The sequence below is a fragment of the Momordica charantia genome, assembly GCF_013281855.1.
Source record: "Momordica charantia cultivar OHB3-1 chromosome 7 unlocalized genomic scaffold, Mcharantia_2.0 BLBB01000007.1, whole genome shotgun sequence".
Taxonomy (NCBI): domain Eukaryota; kingdom Viridiplantae; phylum Streptophyta; class Magnoliopsida; order Cucurbitales; family Cucurbitaceae; genus Momordica; species Momordica charantia.
In genome coordinates, this window is record NW_028275165.1 from 12,846,309 (window position 1) to 12,852,804 (window position 6,496).

Here is a 6,496-nt window from a genome sequence, read left to right on the forward strand (position 1 = left end):
AGTCCGATGAAGCCACAAAGGGCGCAAAATGTGTATTGGGGCTAGAGTTTTCCTTCAAGCTGGCCATGTCTGTGCTAAGATCATGGCGTCATGCATCAAAAAAAGTATTACCATGACGCCACGTAGCTGCCATGCACGCTTTCGTCTCAAAATTTCTTATGCCTGCATACAAAAATCTAACACTGATATGGTGATCTGCTAAATGCACTCTGGTGCTTAAGTTAAGACTCAAGTATGGAGCATAAAAATAAAAAGGTAGTACTCTCAAGGGTGAGAGTTTGCTTGAAAGTGTTTGTCGAATCCTCACATGGAGTTGTGTATGAAAAATGTTGCATATTTTCATTAGGGTTCCTCTTTTCCTTATATTTTGAGGGAGGGAATTAGATAGAGAGGGGGTCCCCACACAGGGATCTAGAGGGATCATCGACACCCACTGCTTCCCACTATCCGACGAACAAGGGGGCACAGTAGGGTAATAAGTGGTCCCTTAGGCGTATCGCAGTTTAAGTACAGGTGCTGCCTGGTGATTATTCTTTATACGTGGCGTTCAGGAGCGCGTGGACCCATTCCTGGTGTGCTCGGTCGTGTTGGGTTCGTTTGTCGACTCGGCCCATATGACTAAATTGGATTTTTTACGCCTGACACTTCATTTTTTTATCGATAACAAATAGAAAATATAATAGCATTATTAATTAATTAGCTGATAATTAATACTTATTCTTTTTAGTTAACTATCAATTGACAAATAAAGTAGTATTCTAAAAAATTATTATTAAATTTCCTTGTCCTATTTAGTTTGGGCTTTTTTATTTTCCCATTCCCTTCTAATTTTTGTCATACCATCTATTATAAATAGAGATATATAGGTCATTTGATTTGTGTGCACAAATAGAGAGTCGTGAGAAATTCTCCAAGAAGAGAGAATTTGAGAGCTAAATACTTGTGTATCCGTTCAAGATTTTGAAAGGCTTGTAGAGTGATTCGTGAGTGTTTTTTGTGTGAGGGAAAACTGAGAGAAATCATTGTAAGAGGCTTGTAAACACTTAGGAGATTCTTCCTGAGATTTTAGTAGAACTTGCAACGGTAGCAAAGAACTAGACGTAGCCCACATTGGGTGAACCAGTATAAATCCAGCATTTAATTTTCTTCTCCCTAATCTATTTATCGTTCTTGTTACTTAGAAGTTTTAGATTATTTTATCTAATCCTTTTAAGTGTAGGCTACATTTTTTTTCTCAACAATTGGTATCAGAGCAATGTTGAAGAACAATGATTGGAGAAGATAAATTGGTTATTTTTTATGGAACTGATTTTTCGTACTGGAAGGATCAGATAGTAGATTATCTACATTCCAATGAATTGAAATTGCCATTAGACAAGAAGCCGGATGACATGGAAGAAGCCAAATGGAAAAAGTTGGACAGGAAGGTGTTAGGTACGATTCGCCTAACATTAACAAAAAATGTACAGAGCAGCGTAGCTAAGGAGACTACCACAATAGGGCTGATGAGTGCATTGTCCAACATATATGAGAAGCCCTCGGTAAATAATAAGGTGTATCTCACAACTAAATTTTTTAATTTGAAAATGGATGAAGATACATCTATGGCTACCCATGTAAATGAATTTGATACGTTGATTAACAAACTAGTTGCTGTGGATTTAACATTTACGGATGAATTAAATGCTATCTTGTTGTTGAGATCCTTACCTGACAGTTGGGAGCCTATGAAGGCAGCTATTTCAAATTCTTGTGGAAAAGAAAAATTGAAATTCGCAAATGTCAGAGATGCAGCACTTGGAGAGGAGATTCGTAGAAAGGATTCTGGTATTGCGTTTACTCCTGGTATAGCATTGAATGTGAATAGAGGAAGAAATAATAACAGAGACCATGGAAAACGTGGAAAGTCAAGAAACAACAGAAGCAAGTCTAGAAACAACAGACTAGAATGTTAGAATTGTGGTAAGATAAGACATCTGAAGAGGAACTGCAAAGCTTCAAATAAAGCTGAGGGGAAAGAAGCTGGTGCAAATGTTGTTGCTGAAGAAATACATGATGCTCTAATTCTTGCAGCTGAGGGCGCTCATAACACATTGGTGGTAGATTCAGGTGTGTCTTTTCATACAACAAGACAACGGACATTCTTGAGAATTATGTTGCACGAAATCATGGAAAGGTGTATCTTGCTGATGGAGAGCCTTTGGACATCATTGGGATTGGTGATGTTAATTTAAAAATGGCCAACGGTTCAGTCTGGAACACTCGCAAGGTACGTCACGTTCAAAATAGGACGAAGAACCTGATTTCCGTGGGGCAGCTGGATAATGAAGGATGTGAAATATCCTTCGGTCAAGGAAACTGGAAAGTTACAAAGGGTTCAATGGTGATCGCTCGAGGAAGAAAGTTAGGAACTTTGTATGTCAACGACAACGACAAAGATATGATAGCTGTTGTAGATCATTCGAGTCAGGCCCAATTATGACATAGTAGGCTGGGACATATGAGTGAAAAAGGTATGAAAATTCTTCACTCTACAGGGAAGCTAGAAAGACTTAATGCAGTGCAACACAAGTTATGCTAAAGATGCATATTTGGGAAACAGAGTCGTGTCAGTTTCTCAAAGACAGGTTCAATGCCAAAGTCTACAAAATTGGAGTTGGTTCACACCGATGTGTGGGGGCCTTCTGAAGTTTCTTCCATTGGAGGTTCTAGATACTATGTAACTTTCATAGAAGACTCAAGTAGAAAGGTATGGACTTATTTAATTAAACATAAGTCTAATAATGTGTTTTCTGTTTTCAAAACATGGAAGGCTATGGTAGAGAATGAGACAGGCCTGAAAATCAAAAGCTTGAGGTCAGATAATGGTGGTGAGTATGTTGGTAGGGAATTCAAGAAATATTGTGAAGACAGTGGAATTGTGATGATAAAGACTCCAGGGACACCACAGCAGAACAGTGTGGCAAAGAGAATGAACAGGACGTTGAATGAGCGTGCTATGAGCATAAGAATACATGCAGAATTGCGTAAGATGTTTTGGGCAGAGGTAATCAATTGTGCGACCTATCTGATCAATAGGAGCCCGACCACATCACTAGACTTCAAATTGCCTGAAGAAGTCTAAACTGGTAAACCGGCAAACCTTTCCCATCTAAATGTTTTTTACTGTGTATCTTACCTTCACATTGATGCTGCAAACAGGAGTAAATTGGATATCAAATCTAAGAAATGTTTCTTTATTGGGTATGGTGGAGCTAAGATAGGTTACAGATTTTGGGATGACCAAAACAACAAGATTATCAGAAGCAAGAACGTGATCTTCAATGAGAAAGTCTTATACAAAGACAAAAATAAAGTTGATTAAGGAAAGACAGAGTTAGATGGAAGCACATAGAATACTCAATATATAAGTCCTCCTGAGGTTAAGACTAAAACAACAGTGATTGAAGATCAGAATACAATTACTCCTGAAGAAACATCTGTGGGATCTGATGAACAAGTTGAGGAATCTGATGAACCAATTGTGGAAACTGATCAGGTTCAGAGAACACCACTACCAACAGTTAGAAGATCTAGTAGAACAATCAGACCACCACAGAGGTATTCCCCTACATTGAATTACATTTTCCTGACTGACAGAGGTGAACCTAAATGTTATGAAGAGGCGATTCAGCCGGAAGACTCTGTTAAGTGGGAGTTAGCCATGAAAGATGAAATGAATTTTCTAATGATCAATCAGACATGGCAACTTGCTGAGTTACTGTTGCGCCTCTGCTTAATAGTTAGAGGGTAAGTGCAAGTGCACACTGTCACAAGTAATAATCTGGAAATATTCCAAGTTCGTCTCCACAGGGACTAGTTTTTCTTTTGAAACTGAATTTGAAAACTGTTAGAATGAGCAATCAGGTTTGTGAGAAAAATTGGTGAGATTGGTTGAAAACGAAAAACACACGGAAATTATAGAATTTAAAAGGCCAACCCCCTACTTCTGTTTAGTTTTAAAATGATGAATTACACCTACCAAATGTGCCCGTAATTACGCTCAATTTATGCAAACTGGTTCAACTCCTATTCCATACCGCTTTTGGTTTGTGTTTAGAAGTTTAGGCTAGTGTTTACATATGTCTATGTAACTCTAGAATCCTAAATAATGTAAATGCCAACTTACGTTTAAGGGGTAAGAGAGCCTATGTCTAGGATCTTGTTTTAGTTCTTATTTCTAAGTAACTTCCCGTTTTATCTTGATGAACTCCGTTGACTCTAACCTTTTCAGAATTAAACTCAACTGTTGTGATTTAAACAAGTGGCCAACAAGTAAAATCAACTAGATTAATTAACTCAATCAAGATAAGCAATTTGAGCGTAAACGTCGTGCTATCTGATAGATGTAATTAAAATGATGGGAACTAAACCATTCGTAGGAGGGTTGAAAAATTAATTTAGCTACTCATGGAATTAAAATAAATGCAATAGCAAAAGAAGATAACAAAAGAATTCATTTTCATTGAATCGGGAAAGAAGAACATAAATTAGAATAACTAGAGTTGCAATAAAATAAGTAAGAAAAAATTGTAAAAAAAACAAAGGAAGAACAAAACTTAAAGCTGAAATTAAAACTTAAAAGCTAAAGTTGACAAGAATTTAGAAAGCAAAAGCAAAAGCATGGAAATGAGGTGTCTAGAAGTGATGCTTGGAGGCTCCTTTTATAGGCCATGGAAGTAACAAGTATTTGAAAAATTTAAGGGAAGTTGGCAACCACTCTTTGTAGAGATTTTAGGAGTAACACTGAATCTTGGACCAATAATTTGGTCAAAAGTTGTTATTCCCATTTTGACAATCTATGCATCGAATGTGGCTGGCGCATTGCGGAGCTAGAACTTTCGAAGCAATCTGGCTGGTGCATTCCTCTAGTAAGCTGGAAATTCTGGGCATGCGATGTGCTTGACGCATTGTGATCATAAATCTTCACTTTTCCTTACAAAATAAGCATATTTACACAAATTAGCCTTCATTTACCTATAACTGAATTCCAATGTTCCTAATCACAAATTATGCACATTTTCCCTAAATTATATGCATGAACATACATTTTTCATCCCAAATATAAGTTACTTAAGCATGCAAACATACACTTTTTAGCATTAAATCAAGTCTTATCAGTTACCAAGAGGTAAGAAAGCTTTGCAGAATAAATGGGTATATAGAATCAAACAAGAGCCCGACGACAGCAAAAGGTACAAAGCAAGGCTTGTAGTCAAAGGCTTTCAACAAAAGGAAGGTATTGACTTTAATGAGGTTTTCTCTCCTGTAGTTAAACTAACTACTATTAGGACGTTCTATCAATAGTGGAAGAAGAAGATTTGTTGATGGAACAAATGAATGGGTGATTTGGAGGAAGAAATTTACATGGTGCAGCCATAGGGATTTACAGTACAGGGCAAGAGAAAATGGTATGCAAACTTCAGAGAAGCTTGTATGGTCTCAAACAAGCTCCCAGACAATGGTATAATAAGTTTGACAGTTTTATGTGTAGCAGTGGATTTCAGAGGTGTCAGGCAGATCATTGCTGTTACATAAGAACTCAGGGTAACTCATTCATCATTTTATTGCTATATGTTGATGACATGTTGGTAGTAGGACCAAACAAAAAGGAAATTTTGAAGATAAAGGTTGAATTATCTAAAGAATTTGACATGAAAGATTTGGGAGCTGCCAAACAAATCCTAGGGACGGGGATAGAGAGAAAAAATGGTATTTTGACACTGTCACAGAAAGAGTATGTTAATAAAGTATTGAACAAGTTTAACATGGGAAATGCAAAACCTGTTAGTACTCCTTTAGCTAGCCTTTTTAAATTATCTAAAGAGCACTCACCAACTACTGAGCAGGAAAAAGATCATATGGCTAGAGTGTCATATGCTTCAGCTATAAGAAGCTTGATGTATGTCATGGTTTGTATAAGACCCGATATTGCACATGCAGTGGGAGTTGTCAGTAGGTATATGAGTAACCCAGGAAAGCAACATTGGGAGGCTGTGAAGTGGATATTCAGATACTTGAGAAAGACGACTGATTATGCTCTGCACTTTAAAAGATCAGATTTTAAACTGCAGGGATATGTAGATGTAGATATGGTAGGGGATACAGATGGCAGAAAGAGTACTATCGGGTATGTTTTTACGTTCGGTAATACTGGGATTAGGTGGGTCTCAAAACTGCAGAAGATAGTAGCACTTTCTACTACAGAAGCTGAGTACATTGCAGTTACTGAAGCAAGCAAAGAAATGATATGGCTTGAGTCTTTCTTGGAAGAACTTGGCTTGAGATTGGGAAAAGGGACTTTGCATTGTGACAGTCAGAGCGTGATTCATTTAGTAAAGAATCCAGTGTTTCATTCGAGAACGAAACACATACAAATAAGATACCATTTTATCAGATCAGCTTTGAAAGATGGAATGTTGTTACTTGAAAAGATTCTGAGTTGTCAGAATCCAGC